Source organism: Protopterus annectens, chromosome 3.part1 (genome assembly GCF_019279795.1).
Source record: "Protopterus annectens isolate FY-2018-M chromosome 3.part1, PAN1.0, whole genome shotgun sequence".
Taxonomy (NCBI): domain Eukaryota; kingdom Metazoa; phylum Chordata; order Ceratodontiformes; family Protopteridae; genus Protopterus; species Protopterus annectens.
This window is the reverse complement of record NC_056732.1, coordinates 1759050165-1759071930: the sequence shown is the minus strand read 5'-3', so window position 1 is coordinate 1759071930 and position 21766 is coordinate 1759050165. Positions and strand designations below refer to the sequence as shown.

At 40.6% G+C, this 21766-nt stretch overlaps 1 long non-coding RNA gene across 2 annotated transcripts in view; it reads left to right on the top strand.

The window, feature by feature from the left end:
• Positions 1-21766, top strand: part of LOC122798915 — a 156077-nt gene that overhangs the window by 117284 nt on the left and 17027 nt on the right. Inside the window, exons 1-2 of one of the 2 annotated variants that reach the window (XR_006364346.1) lie at positions 10408-10513; positions 16435-16614. This is a non-coding gene — a long non-coding RNA (uncharacterized LOC122798915). Of the gene's footprint in view, positions 1-10407; positions 10514-16434; positions 16615-21766 lie in introns of those variants that run through there. The other variant, XR_006364347.1, reaches the window with a different exon arrangement.

Genomic DNA, 21766 nt, shown 5'->3' with positions numbered 1-21766 from the left:
AGAGTTGAAAGACAGCCTTAGGTTCAGCTAATGATGCTCCAGGTACACCATTCATTCAAATCAATCTAGCTATCTATTTATATGTACACATATATCTAGAAAATAAAGATATATTTTATATTTATAACATTGTTTTGTACAGCTAGAAACAGGGTTACCTTTCATGAGTAATCTACTGTCTGACGGATGCCATATCTCTGTAAATCACCCTTTTGTTTGTCTAGGTTCTTCTGTGGTTTGGGTATAACATTTTCATCGCATTAAGTTATATGATCTTTAACTTTACCTTAATGAAATTTTTAATTGCTTCTGTGTCTAGTAATTCAAGGTTATGTAGCACATGTCTGTTCTGCATTTCTTGTATTTCTCTCTTTTGTTATGTTTTATTGCTATAATTACAGCTGAGCCTGCTACTGGCACTGTGGAGCCCCTAGCAACTGATGTTGGAGTATCAGTAGGCTCTGATGATGACAGCAGTGATGAATAGGCAAGGGTCAGTCTGACACTCTGGCTGTGGCTCCCAGATACCCTCCTCAGAGTTCACACACATTCAGTATGTCTAGCCATACCCATGCCATGAAACCCTCTGAGATAAGACAAGTTGAGGGTTTCATGGTTGATCAGGGTAGTGTGGCTACTCAAGTTGCAGAGCTAGCAGAGCCTCCCCATAGTCATCATGTAGGTGAAGTATCACGCAAGGCTGTGTGTGGACAGTGGTGCTCAGAGGAGGTGTGCTTTCCACCCTTCCACTGATGTTGGTGTGTCAGTAGGTGTCACCCAACATATGTGTAGGGCTAAGGCAGAGGAACATTCCACCAGGGCCTCAGAAGAGATAGTCACTGTATGTTGTGAATTCTGACATGCAAAACTGCAGGAACCATGCTGGCAGTTCCATGGAATAGATGAATGACACCGTAGATCAAGCAATGTTTGTTATGGAACATCTGATGGGGAGGGTCAACATCCATGTGACTGAAGAGCTGCTACATATCATGTGTTAGCTGCTGTGGCCATGTCAGATCCCTCCTCCATAGTGGTGCTACTTCCATTGCTCCATCAGTGATTGATATCTCTATAACCAGATGTGGTAGATCATGCGGTCATGGTTGAGGATGCAGTTATGATGACAACTCATCCAGCAGACATTGTTCACATTTAGGTAGCATCCTGATTTCCTGTCAAGGTTATGGAAATAGCAGAGCATCTCCAGGCAAAGGTAGTTCACTTGGTCAAGGAGAGCAGTAGCACTGAGCAGACCAAGCTTATATGTGTCTGATCAAAACATATTTGTTTTATTACTCTTTTGGATGGCATGCCCCTAATTTATGACTTTTGTACTTATACTATATTTTCTATTTCTTAAGGATGTGTAAGTATGCTTTATCATCTACCTATGTTGGGTGATTGTGAAATCTGACTTACATTGCAAGGGGTTTGATTTCACATGGGCCTGCTTTGGCTAGACACACAAGCTGTTTACATGTGACTACAAGACTTGGATTGCTTCTAAAACCTTTTGGACCTACAAACCTGATATAAGTATTTTTTTGCATTTGCCGTAACTGCCTAAGTGCTATTTAACAGTTATATGCTGCATTTATTAATGTGGTTAAATATATCACTTTTTTCAGCCTGCACTTGTAAAAGAAACACCATCTGTTTGTTACTGTACTGCTATTTGGTTGTTTTAAAAGTATTTTAATATTTCCAAACCTTCTCTGGTATTGCAAAAGCTGTTCTGAGTTTGCCAAAGTTCGCCTGAGTCTGCTAAAATATTTCTAAGGTTTGCAATGTTTTTCTTGTTGTTGTACTTTTACATTTGTGTACTTTTTATGTATTTTGTTAAACATTTCTCAGAGTTAGTGAACTTATTTCCAAGGATTCCTAATACTGCAGGAATGATGACTTTTGTTGTAAAGCATTTGCTACTGCACTTGAGCTCAAAATCAGTTTGTTTTGCATTAAGAGGGTTCTTTTGCACTTTGTTGGGAGCAGAGCCTATATCACAAATTTCGGTATTTCGAAATCATAAAGTTGAAGATTTAAAATCACGAAAGTGCATAATTGTGAATATCTCAAATTCACGGTTATGGCTTACGGTACATGACATGCGGTGTTGGGAGTGTATCGTGGTTCGTGTTGTGTAGGGATGTAGGTGTAATTGAAGGTAAGTGAGTGTTTTGTAAGGGTTTTGTGTGGGAGTTTGAGTGTGTCTGAATGTGTGTAAGTGTTGGATGTTTTGATGTTTGTATATGTGTGATGTTTGTGTGTGTGTGAGGGACTGTGAAATGTGTGGGTGTGAGTTTCCTTTTTGTGTCTGTGCGATCTCGGAGTTAGTATATATAAGTAGGGGGTGTGCGGGGGTGCAGGGGGGCTTGCCCCCTTTTTACATGTAGTGTAGGTTTGTTTGTTTTTGTGTCTGTGTGTGTTTTGTTTGTTGTAGTGCAGGTTGGATGATGTATGTGTTGTGTGGTGTATGGTGTGTATGTGTTTGTGATTGTGTGTTTCATTAGTGTGTGCTTTCAGGATTTTGGATGTTTGACTTTATGGTTTCGAAATACTGAAATTCGGGATTTCAGTATTTCAAAATTATAAAGTGAATCTATATATATATATATTTATTTTTTGCACTTGTTCTAACTGCCTCAGTGCTATTTATCACTTCTGTGCTGCATTTATTGATTTTGTTGAATTTATCTCTTTTTTAGCCTGGACTTGTTGAAGAAGCACCATCTGTTTGTCACTGTACTGCTCTTTGGTTCTTTTGTCAGTATTCTGATGTTTTCCAGCCTCCTGTTATACTGCAAAAGCTGTTCTGACTTTGTCAAATTTATCCTGAGTCTGCCAAAATATTTCCAAGTTTTGTAAATTTTTTCCTGTGCTATTGTAGTTCTCTCACATGGTGCACTTTTTTCTGTATTTTGTTGAACATTTTTCATGGTTAGTGAATTTATTCCCAAAGATTCTTGATACTGCAGGAATTCTGACTTTTGTTGTAAAACATTTGTTATTGCATCTGAGCTCAAAACCAATTCGTTTTTACATGAAGAAGGATCTTTTGCACTCTCGTGGGAACAAAGCTGAATTCAATCCATCTAAGTTGGAAACTGCTTGTGGAAGGTTTATTGTGTCTTTATTTGATTGGCCTGAGGAATTAACTGTGTAAAGTCTTTCATCCTGCTGGTACAAAAGCCTCACATTTTCACATCATGCAAACATATATAAGCAAACCACTCCAGTTTAAAATCCTCTATAAGAAATGCTTTCCATAGTCCCCCACTGTTCACCGCTGTTCGAAGAGCTGCCAGATTGTGCAGAGGGCAGTACTAATGCAGGTGATCTAACTGGAGCTGCTAAACATTTAGTGACATTTGCCAGAGGTCTGGAGAGATTCTAATGAAATCCAAAGCATCCACTGCTAAAATTGAAAAAAAAAGTACATTTTGAGTTTCTGTTGCACTTTGCGGATTATATTTTATCATTTTGCTGATTTTTACTGTATTTTTTCTGCACTTTAAAAAAACTGTTCTGTTGCCTTAAGTAGCTAGTACATAACATAGACTAGATTCTGATCTGCTGAATCTAGACTGTATTGTTACACTTGGGCATTACTCCAGCCATCTTATATTACGAGGGCCCTACTTGCACCCTTGTGGCAGAAGTGTGTGGTCTGAGCCACATCTGTGTTTGAGATTACTGGAGGAAAGCTCGCTGTGTGCTTTTACATTGATAGTTTAGCTTAAACGTGTTTAATTTCACCTATATTCAGGCCTCACATTCGTGCAGGTTTGCTCACATTTAACCAGAGCTGTTCAATATTTGGTGACTTTTGCCAGAGGTCTGGAGAGATTCTGATGAAATCCAACGCATCCACTGCTAAAACTGAAAAAATAACTACCTTGTGAGTTTCTTTTGCACTTTGTTGACTGTATTTTATCATTTTGTTGCTTCACTTTTAGGTTCATAGGTCCATAGGTTTATACTAGGCTATCTGCCCTAAGGCATTTATAAGCCTAGCCCAAAGTTATGTGGCTTACACCGCCCCTTATGTTAGCAATACTGTGCCCATTAGTTTGTTGTGCCTCTGTCCAGCAGTGACACAGAGATGATTCCCGGGGTAAACCTACGATCTCCCATCCACCGGTCAAGATTTCTCTTGAACAGGGCCAGTGAGGTGCTCTGCCTCACATGGACTGGGATTTTATTCCACAGCATGGGGAGTCTCTGGGTGATAAATCTATCCCTCCAGCACGTCCTATTTATATCCGTGCTAAGGTTTAAGTCTCTTGCTCTAGTGGTTTTGGTGGATTTGGATTTTTTGAGGTGGAGCATGTCCATTAATTCCAGGTTGGTCATGGCCTTGTATGTCAGGCACAGGTCACCTCTGAGCAGACGGTATGCAACTGAATAGAGTTGGAGTTTCTTCAGTCTGGCAGCAAAAAATTCTTGCTGAATAAAGCAGTATACATTAAAGGGCACCCAGATTGTTACTGTATTTTTCTGCACTTAAAAAGCTGTTCTGTTGATTTATGTAGCTAGTACATAGTATAGACTAGATTCAGATCTGCTGAATCTAGACTGTATTGTTAAACTTTAGTACTATTCCAGCCATCTTACATTAGGAGGGTCCTGCCTGCACCCTTGAGGCAGAAGTGTGTAGTCCGAGCTTCATTTGAGTTGGAGATTACTGGAGAAAAAGCTCAATGTGTGCTTTCCCATTGGTAGTTTAACTTAAACGTGTTTAATTTCACCTGTTTTTAAGACTCATGTTTGAGCATAGCTGCACAGTGTGCAACAGGGTTTAGTGGTGCCCTGTATAAATGCTAATGCCTTGAAAGACAATTTTCTCCTAGATATCTGCTAATTAACCCTCCCAAGCTTTCACTTGCATTGTTATAGTTTTCACCCCTCGCCTTCAATCGAATAAAATGCCTTTACTGGAGCAAAATCTGGTCAAACTAGCCCACTCCCCAGTAGTAGTTATGATAAAACCTGCCATAATGCATGATCACTTTCCAAGTATTTTTCTTGCCAGCCTAATTGACATGGGCATCCTGAGGCAATGCAGTAATTACCTTATGTATACTGAAAACAACTTACTCCTAAAACAAACAAATACAGTATGTCAGAAATATAATTGCACTATGAATTTGGAAACAATTCTCTCACATAGCAACAAACCAGACATCAAACAGGTTGTCAGCACATGCATATATCACCTCTCACACAAAACATGGTTACAACACATAAACCCACATATGCGGAGGTACTCAGTAGAAGCCTACTAAATTTCCAACATAAAAAAATCCACACGAGATGAACTCAAGGTTGTGCTACTTAATGCCAGGACTCTAAACAGGAAACTGCCCTCACTGTAAGCACTCCTTACCTTGGAAGATGCTGACATCTGTGCAGTCACTAAAACATGGTTCAAGGCTGCAGAGAGCACCCCAGCCATGCAAGGCTATAATGCTTTCCACATGTTCAGACAAAGCAAGCATGAAAGAACTTGGAGGTGTATCCATCTTCCTTAAAGCCAACTATACTTCAAGACTGGTTAAACACTATTACTCCCTTGAGCTGTTCCAGGTTAAACTAACTATAGGTAAAACACCCAATCACATCATTACTAGCTACACGTCCCAAACCATGCACCAAGAGAAGCACACACCCTACCTAGACTTACTAAAGTCACTCACTATACAGACAAACACTTTGTTTATGGGAGATTTCAACTATCCTTCCATTGATTGGGTAACATACATGAGCACACACATGCTTGCCCTGAGGTTCCTGGACTTTGTCAATACAAATACCCTAGAACAGCTTATCTGCACCCCTACAAGTGGGTGAAATTTGTAGACTTTGTACTCATGAATATGTGGGTCACTGCACTACCTCCTGTATGTTGCCCTTGCTGGTAAGGTCAGACATTACATATGCCTCATTCAAAGTAACAATTAGACCTGAGACCTGACACCCCCACAGAAGCAAAAAAAAAAAAAATTATCAAAGCAAACTACAGCCTACTAAGCGATGGTATAAAAAAGTTTCAAACCCCCTGCTAACACAGCCATTAATGACTCTTATGCAGGGGAATACACAAATGCCCTGTATAACCACCTAAACAACTGTATAGATTAGCATGTACCTAACTGGATCAAAACTAGGTCCTCCTGAAAAAAAAACAGACCACCCTGGTGGACCTCAAGTATAAATAGGTTATATAATAAAAGGAAGAAACTGATGTCTAAGAACAAGAGGGACCTTACTCAGCAGATGAATACCCTCCACAGCTTGAACAAGCAAATCAGATATCTTGTAAAGTCCTCTAAAGTTAGTTACAAAACTAGGTTAGCATACCTAGCTAAGGATAATCATAAGGCATTATTTAGCTATGTCCAAAATCGAAAACAGAATACCCAAGTATGAGCCGAACGTATAGTGGACGGCATCTCTCATACTGAACCTGAGGAAATTGCCAACTTGGTAGCTGACAGATTTGGTGCACACTTCACCCCCTTCTCCCCACCAGTCATACTCCAAAGCATACCTGACACCATTCCTCTACCTAGTATCTCTAAAGAGCAGGTCATATCTGCACACTCCAAGGCCAAAAATATGGCCTATATGGGACCAGATAATATCCCATGCTGCTTACTAAATAATCTAAAACAAGACCTACTGATAACACTTGGCACTTTCTTTAACCTCAGCCTTAGTGCCTGATTTGTTTCAGCAGAGTGGAGAACAGCAACAGTTATCCCCTTGCAGAAAGGGGCTCCATCAACCGACCCTGGGAACTGTAGAACCATAAGGCTAACCAGCCTTATCTGCAAGGCTATGGAAAGAATCATCATGGAACATATCAACAAGGACAGAGGTGACCTTTACCCAACCCAGTTTGGCTTCATTAGGAGTAGATCATTCCTACTGAACCTGGTTGACTTTCTTGAGAATGTCAATAAAGCCCTGGATGAAGGTGAAACAGTACATACCACTTATCTTGACTTAGCCAAGGCTTTTGACTCAGGTATTATTGAAAAACTCTCCCAGCTGGGGATTAACCCATATGTCACCAGATGGGTAGCCAACTGTATCACTGATAGAATGCATGCTATTAAAGTTGGGCATTCCACCTCTACCAGTAGACTAGTTACCAGTGGCATAACACAAGGATTTCTGCTGGACCTTCTATTAATTGGAGTCTATTTCTTGGAAGTCCAAGCAAAAGTAGATGCCCTGTGGCATACCAAGTTCACCTTTGATTGCAAACTGGAAGTAATCAATGAGTCCCCAAACAATATTAACCTAATACAGAAGGAGCTAACACAGACAAATGATTGGTGCCAAAGACATGGACTAAAAGTAAATGAAAAAAAACTGCATTATTATCCCCTTTGGCAAAGAAAAAGTCCATGCAAATTACAATATTGATAGTACCCCCTAAGCTCAAACCCAATGGTGCAAGATTTACGAACACATGCTTTTATAGCAATCTAAGCTTTGATCACCATGTGCCCACAGTAGTAAGGAAAACATTCTACATTGCACATCTAATAAGTTAGGGCATTGCATCCAAGACTAAGGATGTTATAACTCCACTGTACTCAACCCTCATCAGACCACTAATAGAGTACAGCACTTCCTTTTGCATGTATATCACCAAGCACCTGTAGCAGTTGGAGAGACCACAGAAGTTTTTCACCAAGAAAAGTCAGGGCCTCCAAAACATGACCTGTATGGAAGGACTGAAAGCCTTGTCACTGTACTCGATGTCCTACAGGATGCTGAGAGGTGACTTGTGCCTGGCCTAATGGAAATGCTGCACATCTGCAAATCAAATGGGGCGAGAGTCACTCACTCCAGGGATCTCAACATAGCCTGTGACATTAACAGAAAATGCTGGAGAGACAGATATATCTCCCAGAGATTGCTGCTGCTATGGAAAAAAAAACTCCCAATTCACATGAAGCAGAACTCCTCAATGACCCGATTCAAGCACAATCTATGGATGGGGGACCATAAATTCACCCTGAGGGGTGATACCTATTTCCCTCATGGACAGGGCAGCCTGTGCTTATCTTCGACTGGCTCTGTGAATAATGACCATCTAACCAAGGTCAGTTAGGGAACATGAGTATAACATGGCTAGGCTTGTAAAGGCTCTAAGGCCATTAGCCTAGTAAACTCCTATGAACCCATGAAAATCCATTTTCATACACTTTTTAATAACTTACTTGTTTTTATTATTTTTATACTGCATATACCAGTCATGAATTGCAGCTGACGTTCCAGTACAGTTAAAACAACATTTTGTCTCAGTGAAGCACATTGCTTACATATGAGGGTAATCACTTTTATTGCTTCTTTAGAGATTTACCACTTACACTGGTTATTGCTGTTGATACAAATGTTGTCTCTTCTATGGCTGAGACTGTTTGATGCTCACAGAGCACAGCCATTACATGGGTAAGTAAAGGCTAATCAGGTTGCTTGCATCACTGTAACTATATTATGTGCTTAGCTTCTTACGGTTTTACTTCGGAGTGAGTGTTATGTTCTATTCTTTTCCTCATTGCTAGGGCCATAGCTATTGTACATGTCTTTGTCTGCTATAATCAACTCTAGCTGCTGGTTCTTCATCAGACTCCACATCAGACCCCACTGGCTCTGCTTGTGGTGCTGGGAGCTGTGACCCTTGGACTTGTTGTCCTTGTTGTAGTTGTTTCCTAACAATAATATTATGTGACATGGCATGAGCTGCTAGTATTTTTGACAGAGGTGGCTAGGTCATACTGCAAGATGTCTCCAGATGTCTCTAGACATTGTAAATGTGACTGGAATGAGCCAAAACATGGTATATAATATTTCTAGTTTGAGCATGTCCATCACTGTAATTGCTTCTGTGGGGTTGTGTGTTTCTCATTGGTGTCATGAGTCAAGGTTCCCGTGCATAACCTGCATCCACACTAGATGCCACTATAGGAAGTCACTCCCTAGTAAACCTTAGCTACAGGTTGCCCATGTGCCATATGTGGAAGTTGTGGAAGTCAAGGTAACTTGCAGGATTACCTGCACACACATTACAGATGATCCCTTGTGCATTACAGACTACCTGACAGTTCGCCAACTGAGACTTTTATTTCAATGTGGGTGCTTTTAGTGTCCCCCAGAACCTCAGCAAAATGTGCTATGTCATAGAAATGATGCTTGAGGATAGCTCTCTCCTCTGGTGTACATGGAAACCAGATATGCTCCCTTACATGTTGCAACATTGCAGTGTGAAATTGGTGTTCTTGAGGTTGAAGCCTGAGACACCCCTAATATATTCCCTGTGGATCCCTGAAAAGTGCTTGTATCTAGTGTACTAATGCTAGTCTCCGTGGTTTCCATTGGGATCTGTTCTCTACAATTTCCCAGTTGTTTTAGATGAGGGCAGCAGATGTTGACTATTTCCTCTAAGGTATCCCTGTCCACCCTCTAGCACTCTGTTATTTCTATCTCATGAAGTCCATGACAGGTCAAATGTGGTCTACAAACTCTTCTTCTTCTTCTAGGCCTAGGTCTGGCAGAAGCAGCACCTTGTGTTAAATGTTGTTGTATGTTCAGATTAATGATAGCAGCAGAAACCCATAGCATGTTTATCTAAGTGGCTTCATGGCTGTATTCCAAAGAGTATTGGAAATGAGGACTAAAAGGAGCGCAGCATGTAGGCATGGGTTTTATACATTCCTGAATTGCTCAGCCATGTTGAACTGCTTCATTAGTGTGTAATTCACCTACATATTCCTTCATTAGCATATTCTGCTGCTTACCCGTGTTTTCTGCTGAGCATGATATGTAGAGCTGTTTAATGAATCGCAAACAGCTCACACGTTTCTGCGTTCCACACACAAGTGCTTATTGTAAAGTGTACAGTTTCATTTATCTGGGTGAAAGTATTTTACAAACCCTGAATAAAACAACAGGAGGTACCAAATGTTCCAGGTAAAATCATACAATGGGTACTAACAGCCTCAAAGAAAATATAAAACGAAGCACACGTGCCATGCCAGCACTCTGTCTGGAAGCTTCATATCTATTTGCTGTTTTCTGATTTCTCCTTTTCAGCATAGAATCCTCTTTCCTATGGGATAAAAGTTAGTTATGTGTTTTATGTAATATGTTTAAAAATAATTTCTGTAACATTTAATTTTTTGAGATCCTAGGCAACTAAACATATCAAGGATTTTTCAGAAACATTTCTGATCATCCCACTAGCTGGGCTACAGGCTATTTACTCAAGTAAGTACACCCTTAAATAAATATTATTATAATCATATTATAATCCACAATTAGCCACATGACAAGGTGCCAAATGATTGTCCACAAGCTTACTTTTATAAATACAGCAGGTGGTTATGGTAAAACTAAAAGTGTTATACTTTCTAGCACAGGTAAAAGTAGTGAAGTTCAGAGCTTTACTGGAAAGGCTCACCCAGATTCTGCTACAGTTTGCTGTGAGGGAAAGGTTAGTTTGCTTTTTATTTGTTGTGTTTGTATTAATTTATTGCCTTTTTCTATTTTGTATACTGTGATTTGTTTTCTTTACACTGTGTTTTACTTGTATTCTGATTTTAACTGCATACTAAAACTTGAAAAGAGACCAGTGCTCTGTCTGTTGTGAGTCAGACACAAATTTTCCCACGCTCCCCTTCAACTATTTAAACTTATTGGCCATGCTACTGTATTTCATTGTACTAGAATACAAAAGTGACCATCCCCTTTCAATCTATCCTGGTGTTTTAAAATAGTGACTCTCCACTAAAACTTATCTTTTAGACAGGTAAAAAGTTACCTACTTTCACATCTAACTCCTCTAGTGCACACTGCAGTGTTTAGGATAAACCATTTTTCTTTCATCTTACTTTTAAACATCTATTGCAAGAGGGTACATATTAAAACATCGACAACTGAAAATACCGAAACTGACTTCACCGACAAGTGAAATCACCGACAACGCAAATCACGGACGTTTCCGAGGTAAGGGATGTAAATTCGCTACTCATGCCTACCATGGTAGCATAACACTGCCACACTTACTAAACCATGGTAGGCATGAGTAGCGAATTTACATCCCTTACCTCGGAAACGTCCGTGATTTGCGTTGTCGGTGATTTCACTTGTCGGTGAAGTCAGTTTCGGTATTTTCAGTTGTCGATGTTTTAATATGTACCCTTGCAAGACAACCAGCTATTTGGGAGCACGCATTCTGCCTCTCAGTAGTCATCTTGGGATTAGTGCTTCTGATTTCTTCTGGTGAGAGAAGGAGTGCAGTTACATGTCTGGACACTGCTGATCACCAGAAAGCCTAATAATGGCTTTATAGGTGACAGCTTGGAATCTGTACTTATATTCTGATCCTGGTGAGAGTAGAGGCAAAGTGCATTGATTCCTGACTCTTTCTGGTTGGAGAGGGAGTGTATTTGCTTAATGTATCTGAATGGTCTGGTTGCTATTTGAGGCATCTACCAGAAAAAGGCTACAAGCTTGCCAACACTTGCATCATCTGGTACAAGACTGTGGATCACCAAACAGGTCATGGCCCTCTTCTCTTCTTGGGATTGGTGCTAACATTTTGCTTCTGCTGAGAGAAGAAGCAATGGGGTATTGTATCCCAACAGAGTGAAGCTGTGCTGAGACCAGCATTAGTAGTAGCCAGGCAGTAGCCATTCAAGCAACTCCCCTCTTTTCATCATTCTTGACAAGCTAATTCTTTATTTTTCAGTAAATACTGCTTGATTTCTTTCTAACTTCAGAATATCTGCCTAAATACTTCATCCTTAAATTTTCAGGGTCTACATATTAGTTTCCCCTCAAGTGCTTGGCAGTGCTCTGTACAGACTTAGACACCTTGAGTGACATTTTTCCTGTAAAAGGACGAATTAAGGAAACAGCTCCAGTACTTAGTAATAATGACCATCCCTCTTGGCATGTCTAAAGGTCAGTTCCCTGTGTTTTCTCCTATTAACCTGGTGAACTTGGACATTCTGAGGCAGTGTAGCAACTGCCTCATGTACACAGACATCCCTTTCCTCTTACCTCCCAACACTCAGACTTGTGGGAGATGCATTTATATATCCAAATTGGAAGCCATGCGCTCTCATGCCAAGACAGAATAGCTCGTCAAGAGGAGAAGGTCAACACCTGCACCACACCACATGCAACACATAGCCCTCCAGAACACCCACCATCACAACTCTCACACAAAAACACAAACCACACACCCACCTTTGTGGAGGCTCTCAATAGAAATCTACCCAAGCAGCAGAGACCTCCAAGGCAGAAACATACTCAACCACCACAACACAGCACATACCACAAGACACATAGCTCACCTACACAGTGTGCCCCTAAACCAAAGCCCCTAAGGCAAAACAGCTTGCTCAATACACTAATCATAGGTGACTTGATAGTGAGGCACACTGATATTCCACTGGAAAAGGTAACAGTCAACTGTCTATCAGGTAAAATAAAAGAGCACAACGTTGCGAGTCCACAATACTGTTTTAATATTAAAAATAATAAACCAAAGTTGTTAAGTGCTTTCATCAACTAGTATGACTTCTTCAGAACAAATTGCTATTGAAAATTTTCACATTTAAATACATGTTGCTGGTTAGTCATTGGTTCTAATCCAACCAATTCCATCAATGAAAAATCACAACTGTGAAAATTTTCAATGGCAATTTGTTCTGAAGAAGTCATACTAGTTGATGAAAGCGCTTAACAACTTTGGTTTATTATTTTTAATATTAAAACAGTATTGTGGACTCACAACGTTGTGCTCTTTTATTTTATCTGGTTTTCTCTTTGAGCACTTGTAGCACCATTTCTTTGGACAACTGTCTATCAGGTGCCAGAATCTGACACATAACACACACACTCAGGTCACTCCTCAACAAGTACAAGTATGACTCTGTCACTCTCCATGTGGGTGTGAATGACCTGAGACAGACCTCCCTGGACTACATGAGAAGAGACATGGAGGAGCTCTCAGATTATGTGGCCCTGGCAGGTATGACCCTAGCCATGAGCAGCATCCTACCATCACCAGAATGATACCGCAGTACAAGCAGAATATGATTGACTTCAACAATTGGCTAAGTTTTTGGTGTCATTCTAAGCAGATCCAGTATTTGTCTGCTTGGGATGACATGATTGACAGACATCGATGCTTTGTCAGAGATGGCCTAGATCTTTTACCCATGGGTTTCTGGATACTGGCTAAAGCTTTTGCAACCCCTATAGTGCCTTTTTAGACGATGTTCCAAAAATGAAATTACCACCGTAACAGCTATAAATAAATGCAATCTGAGGGTCATGCTGCTCAATGCTAGAAGTCTAAATCTCAAGATGTACTTGCTCAAAGCACTCCTCAACATGGAGAACATCGACATTTGTGCTGTAACAGAGACCTGGTTTAAAGCCACAGAAAGCACCCCTGCATTACCAGGCTATAACTCATTCCACACCTTTTGGCCCCAGAACATGGACCAAAGCTCCAAAGGCAGTGGTGTCTCCATATTCATAAAGGATATCCACACCTCCAGACTAGTAGCCCAGCATAATGCATCTGAAATACTTCAGGTACAACTAACATTGGGTAAGATGGCGATTCAGGTCATAGCCTGCTATAGGACCACAACCATGTCCCAAGACTCTCACTCAATGTTCCTAAGCACCCTGGAAACTATTAGGGTCCACCCCAACCTGCTCATACTAGGTGACTTCAACTACCCATCCATCAACTGGGAAAACTACTCATGCACCAATACACTGGCCCAATGCTTCCTGAAATTCATCAATTCCAGTGCCTTGGACCAGCTCACTTTTACCCCCACTAGAGGAAGCAATATCCTTGACCTGGTTATTACTAACATGGGCAACCATTGCTCTATACCAGTAGTCAATTACTCCCTGGTTAGAGCCGACCACAAACTACTCACCATGAAAATCCACATCTCACCCACACCGCCCCAAAAAGGTAACCACCATGAAAAATTTCTCCAAAGCTGACTTTGGGCTCCTGAAAACAGAGGTTGCTATTTTCCTGGCACCCATGTCAATGGAAAATAGATGCATGACTGCTGAATCATACAACAATGCACTGTATGAACACATATATAAATGCATAGAAGTAGCCATACCCAACAGAACCAAGACACTCTCCTACAACAAAAGGAAGCCAATCTGGTGGTCCCCTGCCATTAATAAACTCTACAATGGAAGAAAGAAACTGTTGCAGAAAAAGGTGAAGTCCCAAGACTGGAAGAAACTCCCTTATTAGCCTTAACAAAAATTTGAGATCCCTCATCAAAACCTCTAAAGCCAGCTATGAAGGCAGAATTGTGGCAGACACTAAAAACAACTACAGAGCCTTCTATAGTTATAGCAAGACTCTCCATGGCAATACCCAGCTTTGCTTTGAGTAACTGCACAATGGTACCTCCTATACTGAGCCAACAGATATTGCCAATATACTGGTTGATAGATTCAGTACCAACTTTACCCCTCTCTTCCCCACTAAAGGACCAATCACAATACCGGAGGAGGCATCCAGCATTACTGTAGCACAGGTTAAAGCTGCATTGTCCAATGCCATAAATACAGCTTCCATGAGACCAACAATATCCCTGGATGTGTACTACATGAACGACAAAGTGAACTGGCACCACATCTGTGTGCCCTGTTCAATCACAGCCTCACCTCAGGCTTTGTCCCTACTGAATGGCGCACTGCTACAGTCATCCCTCTCGATAAAGGGGGAGTGACTACAGACCCTGGTAATTATCGCCCCATTAGCCTAATGAGTCTGATATGTAAGGCTATGGAGTGCAACATCATGGACCTAATTAACAAGGATATAGGGAATCTCCAAACTCTATATCCCACTCAATTTGGTTTTGTGAAAGGTAGATCATGCCTGCTCAACCTGGTTGACTTCTTTGAGTCAGTCACCAGAGCTGTGGATGAGGGCAAGACAGTTCATACAGCCTTCCTCGATCTGGCCAAGGCCTTTGATACCATTCCCCACTCAGGAATTATTGATAAACTCACAAAACTAGGCATCATCCCCTATATCACTAGGTGGGTTGCAAATTGGCTCACAGATAGAACCCACAGTGTAAAAGTAGCGGACTCCAAGTCACACTGCCTACCAGTCATGAATGGAGTCCTACAGGGATCGGTCCTTGTTCCTCTCCTGTTTACCATCTACTTCTTAGATGTCCAGGCCAACATGCAGGGACTCTAGCTGGCCAACTTCGGAGATGACTGCAAGCTGGGAGCCGTTATTAACTCCGCAAGTGATGTAGACATCCTACAGAAAGGCCTCATTGAGACCAATGACTGGTGTCAAAACCATGGCCTTAAGCTTAATGCCAAAAAATGAGTCCTCATCCCCTTTGGGAAAAACTCAGTTCCCATTAATCACCACATCGATTGGAGCCCACTGAACACTGAAGGCATTATAAGAGATCTGGGGACACAGATTGACAACAATCTCTCCTTCGACCACCACATTGCCACTGTGTTCAGAAAGTCCTTTTGTGTGGCACATCTCATTACCAAGGGTTTTGCATCTAGGAAGAAAGAGGTCATCATCTCCCTCTACTCTTCCCTCATTAGGCCAATCATTGAGTATAATGCCCCATTTGGCATGTACCTCACTAGACACATGCAACAGCTGGAAAGGCACGATGCCAGGGCACTTCTATGGCTAGGCTTGTAAAGACTCCAGGGCCATTAGTCTAGTACCTCAAGAAGAGGATCTTAGGCCTTAAACACATGTCCTACATGGACAGACTCAAAAAACTCCAGCTATTCTCTGTCTCATATTGTCTACTAAGAGGCGATCTCTGCTTGACTTACAAAGCCATGTCTGACCCAGCTCTGTTAGAAATGCTACATCTAAAGAAATCCCAATCCCTCCGCACCACACGGTCCAGAGACCTCAACCACATTATCACAATCAACAGAACATGCTGGAGGGACATGTTCATAACTCAGAGACTGCCCATGCTCTGGAATAGACTTCCCATACATGTCAAGCAGCGCACCTCACTGGCCTTCTTCAAGAGATACCTTGATGAGTAGATGGGAAATAGAAAGTTCACCCCAGGAATCACTCCAGTGGCTCTACTTGATAGAGGCACTCTGAACTAACATCGGGCAGCATGATGCCAGGGCACTTCTATGGGCTAGGTTTGTAAAGGCTCCAGGGCCATTAGTCTAGTACACATCTATGAACCTATGAACTTGTAGGAATCCTACTGATGGAGTACGTCTTTGTAACATCACTAGAATCTGAAATAGGAAACTAATCAGAGTGTAGCTTGCAAGACTTTACTGATATGTGCTTTGCTAATTCAGTTTTGCTTTCTTTTGCAGATTGTTGACTTCTTCCAATTTTTGGAACATCAAAGGGAAAGGCTTTCCTTCAGCCTGCAAACCCACTCAAGCAAAACGTGCTGAGTGTTCACCTTGATCTTGATACATTGTCTAACAAACAATCCCTGACAATGAAGGTCCTTCTGATAGGTCTTTTGGCTTTGCTGCTTTGTGCATCTAGTAAGTCATTTGAAAGAATTTAATGTTTGAGTGTTAAAGCTTAGTCTCTATAGTACTAATTTTTTAAGGTATATTTTGAGTGTGATCCTTAACGTGCACTCAAATCTGTAATCATGGTCACAGTGAACTGCTTCTGATCAGCATCTACTTTCATCTTTACTAAAGCAATGCTATAGTTTGGATATGTTCCCCCTTCAGTTATAGCATAAAGATTCTACTGCAGTGTTATGGATCTTATTAAAACTAAGTTTTACTTTTCACTGAATATTTTTACTCAGACAATACTACATTTCAGCCTTTACATCTACAGTCTCTACCCATGATTTTTAAGAACATCACGTTATTTAGCGTTTCGCACATTATCGTTATGCGTGTCATATGTTTCAGTCTTAAATTCATTCAGACTTTATACTCATATTGTAGAAACACTACTTAGGAGACCTTAGAGCATTCTATGTGACTGGAGATCCTGCTGTAAAAAGGGGGACACCAAAACGCTGCCCCCAGCACAGTCTGCTGATAATACTAATACAGTTGTATCATTTGTATATTGTGTAAAGCCTTACTAAGAAAGGAGTAAAATATTTTACAACCATGCAATCATATCACAAAACAGAATAGATAACTGGAAAGACAGAAAAAGATAGATAGACAGACAAATTGATAAGAGGATAGATATACAGATATATAAAACTATAACAAACACACACTGATAGAAACATAGGTAGATAGAAAAACAGATAGAGGATATATATACAAATATATAAACCATAGCACAGACTCACACTCATATATATATATATATATATATATATATATATATATATATATATATATATATATATATATATATATATATATATATATATATATATATACTTCATATGACCTAAATTTGATTTGACTGAAATTCATTTGACTGAGACCAAAACACTGAAAGTTCAAAAGACTGAAAACTCATTTGACTGAAACTCATAACACTGACACATTAAAGTAAAAGGTATATGCCCTTTTCCCCACTGTAGTGTGATCCTGGAGTTAGTAAATATAGTTGGGGGGGTGGGGGCACAACCACCCATTGGGGGGGTGTGGTGGACAAAGCCCCCCGCATAGTTTAGGTAAATATTTCTTTCTGCAAAGAGTTATTCATTGCAGTTATAAATATCTATGTGTATGGTTTGAAATGTATAAAGTATGTGGGGGCCTTCACCCCCCCACACACCCCTAACTATATAAACTCCAGGATCACACTACAGTGGGGAAAAGGGCGTATACCTTTTACTTTAATGTGTCACTGTTATGAATTTCAGTCAAATGAGTTTTCAGTCTTTTGAACTTTCAGTGTTTTGGTCTCAGTCAAATGAATTTCAGTCAAATGAAATTTAGGTCATATGAACTACGGTGGTGGTGCTGCGGTAACATTGGCGCCTCACAGCTAGACGTTGTCCCGTTCGATTCTTAGCTAGAGCATCTTCTGTGTGGAGACATGCATTAATGGGTGCACCTTCGTTGAAGGTTGTGCGTCAGGGATGGCAACTCGGCACGTAAAAATCTACTGCCAATCATTAGCGGTCCGGAGTTCCTCTGTGGCGACCCCTAACAGGGAAAAGCCGAAAGACACAAACAAATGAAGTAGACCCATAAACACACACACACACATATATATATATATATATATATATATATATATATATATATATATATTATGTAACATTCACAAGGAAATCAGGATGGAAGAGTGCAGAAAAAAAACAGAAAAATGGGGGTAATGAGGCCAAACATTTGCTCTCAGTCTTTAAGAGAAGAGTAAATCATGTCCTGCAAACTACAACCCTGAGTTTTCCATTTCACGTCTGCCTGTTTCCTTCTTACATTTTATGATATTGCTTTAGCTTTGAAACATTCATTAGCTTTTTTATTTCTGTTAACAAGTCAAGGAAGATCTAAGGTTTCACATTTCCATATTATAATTTGCCATGCAGAAAAACACCATCCTTTACCATTACAGTACAGTGGATACAGGTTTATTCTTATAAAATGTGATGTTATTACCTCTGTGAGATCCTTTGCTATTTCACTGAGATATTCCAAAACCTGCTGCCAGAATGGTTCTGTTGTAGTACTTAAATGCAACCTATGTGCTAAATTAGAAAGGGCACATGTCAAGGTATCCTACAACTGGAAAATTATGTGAATTTTATCAACGCCCACTCAAACAAGTTTTATTCTGAGCAGATTACAATTTCTGCTTTCATAAAGTAAAAGAGAAATTGCTAAATATCATTCCTATTTGGTACAATGCTCTGACCTCACTTTCTGACATAATGTTGTTTCCCAGTGTGGAAAAAAGATTGTTTGTCCTATAATTCTTGTTTTGCAATATTTTATACATACTGCATTATAAAAGTGAGCCATGTTTTATGTCGTTTTAAACCAAAGTAAGAGAGGTGAAGACAGCATGAAGCAGGAAAGAGTAAAAGAGGATCTAATAAAGAAAAAAAAACAGATCAGTATATACAAGTAATGTGTCATTGGTTTATATAACAAATGAGAACAGTCAGCATATGCCTCAGCAGCTGCCATTCATTACACTCAGAACAGAGTCTGGGCCACAAGTTATGGGAAGTGGATGTGCCTAGTACATTACAAGAGATTACTTGGGTTATGTAGCCCATCTGTTTAGAAGCAAAGATGAAGTCTGCCAGTATGACCTTTTTGCAATGCCTGTCTTAATTGGTAGCTATAAATATGGAGTGTTTCACAAGGCAATCCAGTGGACTCTTGAAGAAAGTATATACATAAAATGCCAGCAAAAGAAAATTGCTGGTTACCCTAGCTTGGTCAAAGGTTGAGGGATTTGCACTCTGTAGATCCCAGTTTGTTGCATTCTTAATTTGTCTCTTATCTGCGTCCACAGGTGCCTCAACTGATTTCACTTTCATCACCCATCTGTTTGGAGAATATTCCTCCTTCTGTCCTCTTACCTTTTTAGTTTTTATCCCTTCATAACTCCGATAAATAGTATCACAGACCAAAATCATGCTACTCTTTTCCTGTATCTCACTTAGAGACCATATATTTCCAGTCTATTAAGGCTCTCTCCATATGTCCTCCATTCTGTCCCTTCGATACAATGGTGTCCTGCCTGTATTACCTTCTGGAGCACATTTACTGCTCTCTTCATAGTCTTGGTGTTTATTTCCATCTGTGTTTTCAGCATCCGTTTACAGAACAAAAGAATGAAGTCTATGCCCCTCAGACACTGCCCAGCATTATGTCATCTTTAGCCACTGATTTCATTTTTCTCTGCTGGAGAGTCATCCACTGTGTGATTGCCACCTTAATTCTTTTCCTCCTTAGTTATTTCATGCAGGACAAAAGCATGTCTGTATACCATACCCTGTTGTTGGTACTGAAGTGCAAAACCTCGGGTTTCCCACCATTGAATCTCTGATACCACCTTTCAGCTCATGATGCTAGCTTTTATTTTCCTGTTTTAGCTGATTTTCTCATCCCCCTCACTTCCCCTACTGTACTGTTATCTGCAAGGAGACAAAATTCGGTTCCCTTGGGTCTAATTTTTATAATAAACATAAAATGAATAACACAGGCCTCGTAACAGATATGTGCAGCAAGTCAGTGTTTGTAGCCTTTTTGTAGGTTCATATGTTTATAGATTTATACTAAGCTGACAACCACCAGGGTCTTTACAAGTCTAGCCATGCAACCCAACCCAATTTTGTCCCCAAGTTCATTGGACACCTATATTGTGTAGTATGTTAGTAAATGGGTAACTATAGGTTATGTGGGAGATACATTAGTTAACTTTTCCAGTTAAACAGATTTGAAATCATCATCATCATCATCATCAGCCCCCTTTTTCCCATTTTTTCTACATGGGGTTGGGGTATCACGTCAATTGTCGCCAACTCTCTCAATTCAGTGCTTCACTCCTGCCTTCTTCAACACTCATGCTTGACATTCTAGGTCAGAATCTGCCTGTACTGCCACATTGTCTGCATACAGCAGCTTTGTTGACTTGTTCCCTCCAACCAGTTTGCTAATGTAGTCCATCACCAGTATGAACAGCAGTGGGTTCAGAGCTGACCCCTGGTGTACACCCACTCCCACTGGGAACCCCTCTGTGAGGCCGAAGACTGTTCAAACTTGAGTCATTGGGTCCTTGTACATAGCCTGCACTAATTCTACCAATGTTTCTGGGACTTCAAACCACCACAGTACTGCCCAGAACAGCTTTCTTGGAACCTTGTCATATGCTTTCTCCAAGTTTAGGAATGCCCAGTTGGACTCTCTCCTCATCTGTAGCTTCTTCTCAAGTATCTGTCTCAATGCAAATATCGGGTCAGTTGTGCTGCATCCTGGCCTGAATCCGAACTGTTCATCTCCCATCTTACATTCTACTGCTCTGCATATCCGTTTATCAATCACCCTCTCCAGAACTTTCATGCAATGTGGTAGGAGTTTGATGTTTCTGTACTGCCCACTGTTGTGGATGTCTCTTTTGTTCTTGTACACTGACATGAGTATGCCTTTTCTCCAGTCATATGGGATGTGCCTTTCTCTCCACACTGCTATTAGTACTCTCAGGAGCCACTTCTCCCCTATCTCACCCAGCATCTTTATCATATCTGCTGTGACCTCATCTGAGCCTACTGCTTTCCCTGACTTCATCTTCCTTAGTGGTGTTCTTATTCCTTCTAAGGTGGAATCCGCTTCTTCACTCATCATAGGTTGTTTTTGGAGCAGTACAGCTTCTGTGGGGTTTTCTTCATTCAGAAGCTGCTGGAAATACTCCTTCCATCTGCCTTTGATGTCCTGCGGACTGGTGAGCAGGTTGTTGCTGGCATCCCTTATGAAGGGTGTCTGACTATCTTCTTTATCTTTCTGTCTTTCTTTGTGCCCCTTACTGAGACACTTTCCAGAAGTTGGTAGAGTGCCTCCGATGCCCTTTTCTTTGCTATTGCAACTTCTTTCTTAGCTAACCAGTAGTCCTTCCTAGCCTGGTCAGTCTTTTCTATCTCTCACTTCTTCCTGCACTCCTTCTTTCTTTTGATGACTTCTTGGACTTCTGCATTGCAACACCAGCTTTCGTTATGTACATTATTTCCATACCTGGCTCTGCCGCATATCT